Genomic DNA, 14,610 nt, shown 5'->3' with positions numbered 1-14,610 from the left:
TATTTTGAACAGTGAATAGGTCCTGTGCTAGGTTTTAGACTGAACCAAAGATCTTTATTTTAAGTGCAAAATTCTCTTATCTTTTAGACTATGTTTCTGCCATGTAGACAGGGGTAAGTTTCAGGCAATGATCATAAGCAGCAGCACTACAGAAGGCTTTTTACTAATATGCTAATCATAGAATCAGTAAGGTTGGAAGGGACCTCTGGAGATCATCTAGTCCAACCTCCCTGCTCAGCAGGGTCACCTTAATATTTACATACACACAAACACGCACACAAACACACGTACACATATACATACACATATAAATGTCTACTCAGTGTATTTTCCCTAGAAATAAGTTAAATTGATTAGTTTAACTGATTAGACTCTCATCCTGCAGAAATCACCTTAATCAATACCCACACTGTCCAAAAGATGTACTTTGTTAATCAACTTATTTCTCCTTGTAATATCCCCAAACCCAATGGTTGAATGTTATCAAAGATTCATTTTTTTTCAATACTACTATCTTCTTGATCAAGCAAGTAAAATAAGCCCCTAAAATGTTTTATAGTTGATATTTTGTTTCAAAGAATTTAAAGATGCAAATAAACTGTATCAAAAAATCCTAATTGTTTTATTTTCAATAACATTAGCTTAAGTCACAAGTCAAGGATGTCTTCAACAGGCAAAAGGTTTTTGTGCAGGGAAATAAATATCATTATGGTATACACAATGGTTCATTTCCATGAGTCTCAAACAACAGAGCTGCTTTTGAATATAGTTTCTTTAGTTCCAATACACTCAGTTCAGCCTGCAGCTTTCCATTTGCACTTTCAAATAATTCATCTTGCCTTCAACAGTAGGCACAATCTAAGAGTTACTATGATCTAGCAAAGTACGTTGTGTTATAAATATTACTCTGACATTCCAAAATGGCCTTGGTCCAGTCACCTAACTTTGCTGTCCAAATTTCCCCATGAGCTTAATCAGACTAATAATACTTGCTTACCTATCCGACAGAATTAATTATCTAATGTTGCAATTAGTATATGACTATCTTACTGCTGACATGGGGTATGTGGGCTGGAATATAGCTTGTTTCCGTGTTTCCTGAGTTAGTATTGCTAGTAGAGGTAGCACATGGCTTGACTGTCTACAGATCTAATCCTGTGTAGCTCCATACTGCGTCAGACCATGGAGAATAGAGCCCATATATATCCTTGAGCTACCTTCAAGTGAACAGGCAAATCTACAGAGTGCAGTATACATTTAAACAGGAACAACATCCTTTTCTATTTCAATAGAAAAAGCACAAGCTGCATAAGTAAGATTATTTCAGCCTATGGATATGTGCTGCTTTTTGTTTCATGGTCCATTTGCCCGAGGTACCCTGCACGGTGCTCTGCTGAATAACAGAAATCCCCTCTCTGTCACCTGAAATTTCCTATTCTTGTGCTTTAGCTCTGCTGAAACTTATGCAACTCCTGACAGAGGTTGAAAAATGTATTCGAAAAAAAAAAAAAAAAAAAAAGTCTTAAACACTGGACTGGAAATTTGTCTAGGTCCCAGCTGAAATGAATGAAAGGTATCTTTAGTATGATTGTTAGGAAAGGCAATGTAGCTGCTGTCAATCTGCACTGCAGGCATCAATTAAAATACCTCCACCCACTGCACCTCACATTTCTCCTAAGGAATCAGAGATACATAATTACTGTAGAAAATGTCCAATCTTTAAATTCCCTGTCCCTTTAGCTGTTTTTTTTTTTTTTTTTTTTTTTTTTTTGCAATGCCTGTCTACCAGATCTTTCTGCATGTAACTGAATAGCAATATTCGTATTTAAACCAGAAGTCTAGCTGATGGGAATAAAACTCACTCCAAAGGGGATTACTTCACCAAATCCCCGTTGATCTTTAAATCTTCCAGGGGTGCTTGCAGCCTCTCAGAACAATAATCAAAGAGAAGTGGGCAGAGACAGAGTATGAAGAGGGGAGATCCTATTTTGCTTGTTGGTCTTGTCTCTTTTTTTCTTTATAGTGAGAGATTACTGAGCTGGAAAAAGCTATTAGGACCCAAACAGGGAGGTCTGATGCCTCCTACTTACTTGGTGGGGCCATGACTGTACCTTATTCATATTCTAGTGGATTGGCCTTTGGTGGCCTGCTGAAAAGCCATAAAGGTGATGACAGCTAGAGTGACTGCATCACAAGTGCACCCTTTCTCATTTCCATCTCCGCTCTCCTCCGAGACCGACATTATTAGAAAGTCAAATGCAACCGCTGCTGGGGGGGGGAGGGGGATTTTTTTTAATCTTACTGCTTTATTTCAGCCCTGCTCCCTGCTTTCTGCATTCCCACTCACAGTCCAACCGCTTCCCAATGGGCCTACATTATCAGTGACATCTATCTCTCATGATCTCTCTGCTTTTTGTCTGAATTAATTTCCTCAAAACTCAGCTGGTTCTGTAATATGAAATTTAACCTTGAGAGATACTTCTTTAATGCTTTCATTCATAAAAAGGCATACATAAACATCATGACAGAAAGTTAAATGAAGACAAACAATGAAAACAATAACAATTCCCTCATAATCCGTATATTGAATTAACTATGATGATGATTTTTGATATATTTACACCTTGATGCCTTCCTTGGGATTGAGGCTCAATGTAATTATAATCTTATTAGAAGACACTACTTGACTCGGTCAGCTTAGACTCTAACTAAAGATAAAATGCAACTGAAAAGAGCAGTCAGGAATGGAGTGGAAAAATATGCAAGAGAGATTTAACACTAATAGAGGCATATGATTAAATGAACAGCTTGATCTGAAGCTTTTGAGACAAGTCTTATTTTGGACATACAAATATGAAATACTGATTTCTCTCTTTAATCACCAGACAAGTGTTTCTCAGCCTACTTTTGATAATAGATATCTTAGTAGAAAAGGAGAAAAAGGAAAGAAGAGAGGTAGCAAACAGGCTCGTTAGCGGTCTTTGTTGACTAACTGGAGATGAACATCTTTTGCAAGAAACCAGTTTTAAAAAAATCTAAAAGTTTATGTGAAAGAAATAGGCAAATAGTGGTAGACAATTAGCATTCAGATGAAAAAGGAATGAGCACACAGTCTGGTGAATGAGGAAGAGCATTATTGGAAGGCTTGTGTTTTATGGGAAACATTTAAATAGTATATAAAGAGCAAATAAACTGAATGCCATGACATTTACTAAGCATTGGTCTTTCTACACTGCATGGACATTATAGAACCTAGGGCAATTTCTCTGTCTTCAGGATTTGTCCCTGAGACCTTGACCAAAAACTGTCTTCCTCTCTCTTAGTGTGCAGCATACTGATTTTCCCTGGTCTGTTTGCTTGCCAGCATTTCTGTCACAGTAGTAAATTTATTTCAGTGATGACCATGGATACATGGCTGTATAACTCCCAGCCGTCTTTTGGGGACAAAATGTCATACAGAAATTATGAATGAAAAAATATTATTGTTATTATTGCTATTACTATGTCATGAATAGAGTTTGGAGCTCCAGCTAGCACCAGTCAAGCTTTAAGATCCGGTCTTTGACATTCATTGTCCTAGTTTCACTTCCTCTAGTTATAAGCCTGAACCACGATGTTTGGAAACAGATCCAAACCTCTCCTACTTGTAAGTGCATGAGCATCTTCTCGTTGTGCGATAGTTCTGCTTTTGCTCTTCTTTAAAAGGTATAACATTAAAAAAGAAAAAAAGATATTATTATTTAAAGATAGTATAACAGCACTGACTACTGAAGAAAAATTCATAAGGCTGTTTAAGAGGAGTAATTAGCACAAAAAATATCGACCTACATCAGGCACACACTTGTCCTCTGTAGTTATTAAAGAAGTTAAAACTTCTGTAGGAACATATCTCTCTTACAAGTTTAGAAAAAAAGATTTTCTTGTTCTCAGGAATTGCTTATACTGAGTACTTTTTGTCTTCAGTTGGTATCTCCCTGCACAAATAACCCTGCATACGATTAGTCCCTCTGCCTAAGGTACAAATGAGACAAAGCATGTTATCACTTGTTATTGTAAACCACTGGCAATCCAAAGCAACAGCAGAAGCATGCGGGGCGTTGCTGCCGAGCCTGTTTCGTAGCTGAGCAGCCCTTCAGAGACTGCGAGATTCTCCTGCAGGTGATTCCTCTGCTCCCAGGCACAAAGTTCCCGGAGTAAAGGCAGCTTCCAAAATGCACAGCAGCAAAATCCCAGTGCTGCTGTTACCTTGGAGACAGCCAGGGAGACGACGAGTGGATGAGTGTGCACGTGTGTGTGTGTGTGTGTGTGTGTGTGTATGTACATGTGTATGGTTGTGTGTGTGTGTGTGCACGTGAGGGGGGTGGATTAAGGCAGGAAAGGTGGGAAGAAATTCAGGAAGAAGCATTTTTCTGGCCTATTCTGCATGCAGAATAGCCACTTTGTTCTGCTTCACCCAGCATTGCTGCAATTCCTCATCACACAAATGGGTAATGGTAGCCCTTTCAGCAGCAGCTCTATACAAAAGGTCAGGCATATTTGGCTGTGTTTATTGTATTTTGACTTTTCTTAATAGGACACCATAAGGACTTTTCAGTGCCCTGTCTTTCAGAGGCACCAGAAAAACATTAGTCAAAAGACACATTGATTGCAGCTGAATTGGATATTAGTGTTTATCAGAAGTAACCCCTTCTGCGCTATTGCTGCAAGTTATATAACAAATTTGTCCATAGCATTTTTTTAGCAAATGTATAAACTCTAATTGAAACTAAGGACCCTGGAAAGGTCATTGTTACTGTAGGAGGCTCAGCAGAAACTCTTTTTTATACTGTCCTTTCACAGACCATTTCTGTTCTTCACGCTCTGTATTCTGTTCCTGTCTGTCTTGGTCATTATACGAGCGGGGCGATCTCTGTATGCAGAACTTAGAAAAGGTTAATGATTATTACCACTATTTCGTACAAGATGTAGAGTTCAGAATGACAATTCAGATTCATGCCCATACTCATTTAGGTAGATACTGGTCTGTGAATATCAGCTGAGCCTCAGCTGCTTCCCTCTGCCAACGCACCTCAGTGATTAGCCATTTGCATGCCTACGCGCAGGGCCAGTGCCGCACTTCTCATGGACTTGCCAGTCCTCCCCCTCCATGCTCTGGGATTTGTTATCTTTGTGCAAAAGCAGCCTCTACTCCTGGGCGTTCGCTCTCAAATGGGACCTATGGTACGGCTGTTTAAAACTTTGAATTAAATTAGGATTAGCATGCAAATGTCCAGAGAGAAAATGCATTGTCACTACCTTGTTTCACACGCTGTTTTCCAAATGTTCGAACTTTGAATGAACTCCAGTGAGTTTTATGTTAGAGAAATACAGGGAACACAGGAGTAATTGGCTTAGTATGGCTGGTAGTGAAGTTATGAATTGTATGCATTGTATCTCAAAAAGAGAAAGAAAAAGAGAGAGAGAAAGAGAGAAAAGAGAGATAGGGAAAAAGAAAGAGAAAGAAAGAAAGAAACACCACCTATTTAGAAAACACAGGAGTGTTATATGACCTCTCATTTTATTTTTTACAAAAATTAGAAGGCTTTGTAATTAAAATATAACCTCAACTTTCTATTCAATATTCTGGATGAATCTGTGTATCATTATTGCTTGAAAAAACATTAATTTAGCTAAACAAATGCCTCTCAGAACTTGTTCAATGGTAACAGAACTTATGATGAAAGTAAAGATTGTCCCTTAAAATAGAAAACACACTATGAGTCTATCTAGATGTTTTTCGCGGGAATACATAAAGAACAAATTTCATCTTATATGATGACCTCTCTTTAGATCAGACTAATTTTTCCTTGTGCATGGTACTTGCAGATTCAGTATTTTAAGAACCTCTCCTTGATAGCACAGATCGATGGGTCTCTCTTTCATCTACCACTAGATGTCGTGCACTGATATCAGTCCCAAATGTGTATGCCAGGATCACACACGTTCACATACAGAAATGTATCAGAATTCTTCCCTTTAAACTTTTTTGGTTTTTCTCATCTCTTAAAATGTCAATGGCTGCCTTATATGATTTCTGGATAAAAGAAACACTATGTCCAATTTTGGGTAGCAATCACTGATGGAACTGAAGACATCTAGAAATAGCAGACAATGGTGATGAAATAGGAATGCACAATTCTATTGAGTACAATTTAAAAAAATGACAAAAATGACATCTCCATCACATTTCCTAGTTTATGTTAGCAAATTTTGTTTCATGTTCTCAATGACAGCCTTTTTTATGTGGCATTTAATTGTGGACTTACATTTTTCTAATACAAAAAATAGTCTCTCCAAACATAAATTAATTCTCTTAAATCCTATTTTAAATATTGGAAAATATCTACAAAGATTGGCTGGTTGTTTTCATGCTTGTATAAGTTAAGCAGAACTTTTATAACACTTTGGAAAATGAATAGAGAGACTCTTAGAGAGTAGCATGACCATTCACTTTATTCTTTGTGTAGGCAGTGAAGTAAGGTAACAACAATGGCCAAACTCACCTCTTGCATCTTTTATAAGGATGGTTCCCCTCCCACTATTTTATTTTAGACTGAACAATATCAGATCTGATCAAAAATTTCCTTTCAAAGTATTTTTTTCAGCATAAAATGGTTCATTGAATACATTATATTTTTCTAAGAGGCCTTCTTATTGAGAAAAAACTTTTTTTTTTTATTTTCAAGCCGATTTTTTGACTTTTAAGACTTATTTGGATTTTGCTTTTACCAAACAAATAAGAAAAAACCTTAACTTTTCAAAGCATACATTCTTCAAAGAGAAAAAGTCTTCCTCAGCAGAAAAATGCATGGAAAAATAGTCTTGTCTGTATTTCTGCAGAAGTCCTTTGAGATAATCTTTTCTATGTCATTTTATAACGAGCTAAAGTGATTTGCCTCAGTTCATACAATTCATTGGCGACAGGGGCATAAATAGACTCCAAGCACCCAGATTCTCAGTCTTTTGTTTTAACCTACTGTTCTCAGTTAAACAGCTAGCAATACAGTCTAAAGTGCTCAGCAATCTCAGTGCCTCTGTGTGATTGCTTAATAATTCTTCCTCCCCCCAAAATATGTATAACACACTATTTAAAAACATATGTGGAGATATGTGGAGAACAACAGAAAACCATGGAAACAAGATGAGGTTAGTGGCACAAGTCCATGAACTATATATATTGAATGCTGCAGTTACTTCACTAAGCAACAGCTTAATATATGGTACAAAAATAAATGTTGGAACATTTCAGAATTCTAGATTAGTCAAAAATGACACAAAAAGGCACAAGAGGCCAGCAGAGTGGCACTAACAGTACTATCCCGATAAAAATCTTTACTGCTGACAGACCTGGGCCTGATGTCATTTATTAGACCCTGAAGTGGCTCTAACGGTCATGAAGGCCTACATCTATAATGTGATTACAGTCTAATACGAAAAAGCAACTCACTCAATCCCCCAGCTACTACTTGGTTTCATTGAATTTCGGTACTCATTTCTGCTTAATTAGAAACAAAATTAAATTTATTTCAATGGCAGGTTGTTGTCACTGGTTTTTTCAAACTACATTAACAAACAAAATGAAACTTTGCAGCTATTGTCTATTTTTGCAGGAAAATATGACTGCATGTCTTTTGTTGCCTAAGAGGATGAAATAATAGTGATTGATTGATGCCCCAGTCCTGTCTTGGTGGAGGCCAGTGAAAATGGAATGATGTACGCTTAAACCAAACAAAGGTGCACTGTGGCTTAGAGAAGACTCTGACTTCAAATGTCGTGTTACATTCTCCCATTACAAGCTCTACATTTATTAAGAAGACAGAAACTTAACACAGTGTAGCTGCCGGCAGTTCATATTTTTGTACGTTTTTTGGCTTAGGAGTAAATTTCTTGTTAATGATAACGACGTACCTTGCAGCACCGAGTTGAGCCATGTACGTCAGAATTAGTCAGGATATTTGAAACGTGTGGAGTATAGAAAGGTTTCACCGAACCTATCAGAAATTCCTCAGTTGAAGATCCCCTGCTGCAGAATGCAGATTCCTCAAAATTAAATACTTACCGGAAGCTTCAATGTTACCAAAAATGCATTAGTTTAGTTACCAAAACCAAAACGAAGTCAGGAAGGCTCCCCTGAAACCTTGCCTGGCAAAAGAAGTGCCAATACCCGCCTGCCCAACACATGCCCGTCTTCTTGGGAGCCCTTTTGGCGGGGGGCTGAGCCAGCACTGAGAGCACCTGCAGGGCTGACTCGTTCGTTAGTTGTAGGTGTTAGATTAAGGAAGCAGCGCTCCAAGAGCTCCCTGTTCCCACCGTCCTTTTGGTCAGCTCCGCGTGCTGAAGGGGCGCCAGGAGCCCGGCCTCTCTAACTGAAGCCTCCAGATCTGGGAATCGGCCCATTCCGGCCTTTTGAGTACTGTTAAGGCAACACAGCTGTGACACATCATATGATTTTTAACTTGTCAGTATCCCCTTAAATCTGCCTAACCAGGCAGTTTGTATGGAAGAGTGTGAAACTCTCCCCAAGCCTGATAATTCAAGATCCTATAAATACGTTCTTCTGAACAACTTTCAAACAGGGGTACATAAATTGAGTGATATTTAAAAGATAACCGGTAGCTGCTATCAGTAACTCAACATTCATCATCTCTGCGCTTTTCACAGTAACTTCATCATATATTTAGAATAAAAAATCTAAGCCTCACTCTAAAAAGAGAAAAGATATTTTTGCTCTTGTTCTATGACTATTTTGAAGCTCTTTAATGTCTTCTCCCCCACTGTTTCACTTTTACTTGTGATCTCCTCTTTAAGGGACTCCTTGTGGTCCTAAATACCTCATCCCGAACAGGAGCAGTCTCAAGGCCTCTAAGAACATCTAGTGCAGAATGCAAGTAATAATTCCACATATGATGATACAAAAGTTTTTCAGTTCACATTTCACTAACAAATGTACTGCATGAGTGTTGACATTTATAGGTATATTGTTGTGATAACTGTAAGAGGAAATAAAACTGCTCTAGGCTAGGTTTTCTGCTTATGTAAAAGACTGAAGCATGTCAGTAGGACCTCATGTCAGTGGGATTTTAGTGTGCAACAGATAATCAGAACTGGAATGTCTTTAACATAATAACCTCTGGCAAAGCCACAATTATCTCTTATTAGCATTTCAAAATTGTATTAATCCCAAAATAGCCTGCATATATTGAATTATGAAAATTAGGAATGCTGAAATCATTTTAGGTAGCAATAGGGAGGGTTAGACCTCCTTCCTTTCATCATAACAAAATAGTTTTTGAAGGCATTCTTTAAAAATGACTTTCAATCATTAAATATCTTATGATTTTAAGGAAAATTTTTAGAAGTTCTGAAGCAGTGTGCTTAGGCCACTGGCACTTTTCAGTGAGAAACTGTTGAACAGTGATCAGCCCAGAAAATACCACGCTTGGAAAAATAACTTTTAATTTTTACTTTTATGCTAAAACATTCCATTCACCTACTGAAATGCCAAATGTAACTGAGAAGAAAAGACATATTCAGTGATTACTTTTCCAGCGTATCTGGCTTTGTTCTTCTGACGTTTGTATACGTATGCTTTTTCATTATGACTTGTAGGAGAGCGTGGTTAAAAGGTGATGGCATCCTGTCAGACGGACTAAGTGAGCCCAGAGGTTAGGGGAGCAGGCTGTCTGAGTAAGCCCTGGAGCCCTTCCTAGCAGGCTTCGGACTTACGAAGGCCTGGGGCCCGTTTCACGTGCTAAGTCGTCCTTACTGAGTGAACGACATAATCTATAGGCACAGAAACACGCTGACCTCTGAGCCGGGGGAAGGAGCGCTGTCAACGAGTGCAAGGGGATTTCATAACTCTTTCAGAAGGCACGAACAAGCAGTGGGTGAATTGTCGCCTCTCAAAATTACGCATAGATCCGTACCTAATTACTTGTCTTACCCTGCAGTAAATAACAGGCTTACTGAATTATGTATGCGCTGGATGTATGATTCAAGGAAGAGTCCTGACACCTACTTCCTTCCTATTGCTCTGAGGGTATGTTGCTTTTTTCTTTTCCCTTTCTAAGTTCCTCCCCTGAAGGGACTGACAGCTTTGAACTATCTTCCCAAACATCTAAAGCAAGGAAAAGCATTCACACACCAGCAGTTTCTCTAATAAACAAAGTCACACACCCCAATCTGTTTAAAGGACTGCAGAAAGCAACCAGCAGAGGATTAGGGCAACTCAAATCAAAGTCACCTTGATATTAAGGATGTTAGAAAGCTGTTTTTGAGGACTGTATGAGACTACGGTCTTTGAAAATACATGAAGAAACAGTCAGTTTAGTAGCTCTATCCCTTTCTCTAACTTCCCTTCCTCCTTAAAATCGTAGCAATGCAAAATATAACTGGGCACTTTAACCTAAATTCTCAGAGCTTATTGCTACGTTCCTTTACATTCAGCTCACATGGGGTGAAGTCACCTCTGATCTCACTGCTTCACAGTCTGACAGTGCTACCTGCCCAACATCTTAAGATGGTGATTAACCTACATGCTCTCTGGAATGCAAGAGAATTCAAAAACTTCCCTCTCACACTGAGATCTGCCTCTGCCAATCTTTTTCTTGTAGGAACAGCTAGAGGAAACATTTTCCAAATGGAATGAATGCACCACAATCAGCTTGAAATCTGTTTACCCTCTGCTAGGAAATGCCTAGTGTAATGCTCACTTTTTTTTTTTTTTTTTTTTTTTTTTTTTTTTTTTTGCTATTTGAGTATTTGGGCCAAGCACTAGGCAAAAGGAAATCACCATAGCTGTATAGAATATGCTAATTTCTACTGCTCAGGATGTAACCTGAAAAACAGCCTTCTGCAGCACAGAAACAGTACATTGCAAGGAAGTATAACTTCTCCTTTCTTTTAACTGTAACAAAACATCTTGAGGTGAAGAAAAATGATGATGTGGATATACATGTTCTTTACTTACATACTGACATGACTGGTAAGTGGTAGGAACTAAGAATTCTCCCATATGTCCCTAAACGGCAAATATTGAACACTGCTTTCTGTCTGTGACTTTTCCTCACAACTTCTTTATTTGAGATTAGTCTCTGTGCTTGAGTAACTCCTATTGGCACAGTTGCAGGCAAAGCACTGCTGCCTGCCAAGCTTCTGAATAAATCATTGGTGAGTGTAGTACCCCAGGAGTGAGAACCTGGAGGCTTAAAATTAACATGAATCCATTTTTATTTTTTGTAACTCTGGCACTGAGAAAAGTGCTCTAGTGCATAATCTGCTGCACTAGCTCAGTTTTAAAAGATAGACAAAATAAAACATTTAGAGTTTTCATTTCTTTCCTACAGTGATTGAGAAGCTGGAATTTGGTTTATGCCATTTAGCTGCATCAACTGATATTCTGCATCATTTTTTTCTGAAGTCTGCTATCTTATTTGGTTATCTGTCTTTGTCAATGTTTGGGTAAAAACAAACACTCTTAATTCTCTCTTACTTTTGTATACAAACATAACAACAGAAGAAAACGCTGTAGATAAGCACTCCAAGTCACACATATTTTGGTTAATACATCGAGGCTGAATAACCTCAGAAGAAGTGCCTCTCCAGTCAGACCTGGTGATTAGTCAGCAAAATATCAAGGCTGGTGTTTAATTTGTGTAAAACCTTAGGCTGCAAAAACCTCTCTGAAAAGGAATAAGCTTCCTAAAACTGCCGATAACCTGGGCTAGCAAAACAAGAAGATGTGGGGTTTAGAGCATCTACCTGGGATGATTCATAAAAGACTTCTGAAAGATTGTTAATTGGGTCAGGAAGAAACTGGATGAGGCAGAGGATAGCTTTGAATCCAACTAAATGCTGTAATCACCAGTTCAGTCTGGAGTGGATCTTCCAGCTCTCTGCTATGAAACATTCCCATGAAAAGATTTCATTTGCTGACTCTATTCTTTTCGTAGAAAAAAATAAATATTTAGAAGACAAATTCCTGGTCAGCTCTGCCTGGTATATTTATGCATTAGACACTAGTCAGATACCTGAGCTGCTTAGGGAAAAAAAGCCTTTGATGAATGGCTGAAAACTAGAAACTTGTTAGAATATATAATGGCTAGCTATGAGACATCTAGCATCCTATTTGCATTGCATTTTAACTTTTAATTAGAATAACATAAATACTATGCAGTCAGTCAATACTCCACCCAGCACATACTGCCTTTCAATTGCTGTCAGATCAAACAAGATTGAGTTTACCTCCCTGGGTTCTCAGCACCTCAAATTCTTTTGTCTTTATTTCCAGACTATTGCAGAGAAAAGTTCAATGTCTTTTTTAGGGTTTAAATTAAGCTCCCTAGCACTTCCTCCATAACTTACGTTCTCTAAGTATTGACTTATTCTCATTGGCTTTACTGGAATGTCCTCTAATTTTTCCAATGTCATTTATGTAATGGGAGGACCGTTATTTGTATGAGAGTTACATTCATCTGTCTTATTAAAAGCTCATTCACTTACGTATACTCCATTTCCCATAGGTTTCTATAAAAGTTATTAGCCATCCCAGCTTTCACTACTGAAAACAACACTGTGCATGAAAAATGTTCCAAAACTCCCTCCTTGTGTATTCCCAGTTGTTTGTCTTTAGTCTCTCTAATGGACTTCCTTGACAACTATGGAACACTAGTGGTACTTTTTAAAAAGATTTTATGAGCTTCTATTAATTCTTGCACATGGGAAATGATCATGTTGTATGTATTTTCCATTTACTTCCAAAGATTAAATTGCACTCCAATAAACTACTTCTGGAAATTCCCACTTTCCAACGAGTGCAAAATAGCGTGTCAGCAATTACAACATGTGAAGAAAATAACTTGCTTGCCAAGGAGTTGTAATAACAGTGATATTGCATCTGTAATCCAAAATCCTCCTTTTTATAAATACTCGCTAGTGCTGTGTTTTATTTTTTGTATTTATGCTGTACTTATTAATTACCATATATCAGAAAGACATCACTTATTTTTGAAGAGAATTATTGGCATTTCATTTCAATCAGTTAAAAATATTTTTTTGAAATATGAAGAGTTTTGCTATCCTGTTGTTCTGATTTGAAGCACTTTTATATCAAATTGTATTTTAACTTGACATTGACTTATTTTAAAATATAGTCCTTGCCCCAGTCTAAATATAAAAGACAGACCATCTCCAGTCTGCAAATACGAGCATGGCAAGATCCTCTTACCTGTCATAAGGTCAGTAGAAACGTAAACACACAAATGTGAGAAAAATTTTGCTTAAAACCAGACAAAAAGTTAACAAACAGGAACTAAGATGTAGAGTAGTTCAATAGCCTGTTCTCACCATCAGGTGCTTCTTGCTTTTGATCCCTTTGCCATGTTTATTTTTTGTTCAATAGAAAGAAATTTCACTAGCACTTTGCTCTTTGTTAATTTAACTTAGTGCCCATTGATTTTCTTTGTAAGAATTCAGTTTCAGTGAAAAGAGCATTTCACCTTCGGGTTATTGGTTCAAATATAGCCTCTTCTGGTAAAGTTAGTGAAGCACTAAGTAGATGAAAAGCACTAAGTACCGTAATAGTTACTAGAAAAAAATTGTTATCATCTAATAGTGTTTTGGTTGTTTATAAGCTGGTGGCTTCAGTCTAGTTGTAAGGAATGGTCACATAATAAAAGCCGTCACTGTAATTGGCAGTCCTTGTGCTAGTCAAATTAGTGGAGTAAGTAAGTGACTGAGTAAGCATTACGCAGTTGAGCACCTCGCACCTTTTAATGTTCACCTTCTGGTATGGATTGCAGGTGGCCTGTATGGTTTCAGTATGGACAACACTCAAGTTTTCCTTGAATACAGCAGAATATAATTTATAGTTCCAAGATCCTAGTAGTCCTTTTACAGGAACAAAATTTATTTGGATCTTTGTGTTCATGTGCTTTTTTGTTCTTCAAACACCAAATGGTAATGCTGAGGTTTTGCCAGCATTCCCTTACATTGAATGAGAGTCTAGCTCTTTAAAATAAGGAATGTATGGAAGCTATTAATAATAAACAATACAATTATTGTGCTATGATTATACCTCAAATTCATAATCTTTACTCATAATTCATAATAAGTGCCAGAGGACTCATACTTTGATCAATATAGTTCTTATTTTGTAGTAAGACTATACAAAGGGAATTCGACAAATATGTTAAAGCCCTATCAAGATCTTTGGAAGAGAAAACAGTTTTGAAATTAAGATACAAGACTTGTGAAACACAGATTTTATTTGCATATTGGCACAGACCCAAATCTGCTTAAGACTGTGACCTTAATGTGTGCTGCCTGCCACAACAGCAGAGCCTACCCTGTCTTCAGCTAAACTTTATATTACGTACACAGTGGGAGCAGACACAAGCATGAATGTAGACACCTGGCCCTCTTTGCCTGTACGTTGTGCTGCTGCCCAAAGGCTAAGGCTTGCGGCACAAGTGTTCAGCTGTCCTAGCCCATGTGAGTAACTGCTGCAGCCTGGCTGGGAGGCATGCGAGCTCCCCTAGTCCCGTGCAGGTCACCAGTATTTTCATTGAATCC

Source organism: Rhea pennata, chromosome 5 (assembly GCF_028389875.1).
Source record: "Rhea pennata isolate bPtePen1 chromosome 5, bPtePen1.pri, whole genome shotgun sequence".
In the NCBI taxonomy this organism is placed as follows: domain Eukaryota; kingdom Metazoa; phylum Chordata; class Aves; order Rheiformes; family Rheidae; genus Rhea; species Rhea pennata.
Note: the sequence above shows the minus strand (reverse complement) of the source record.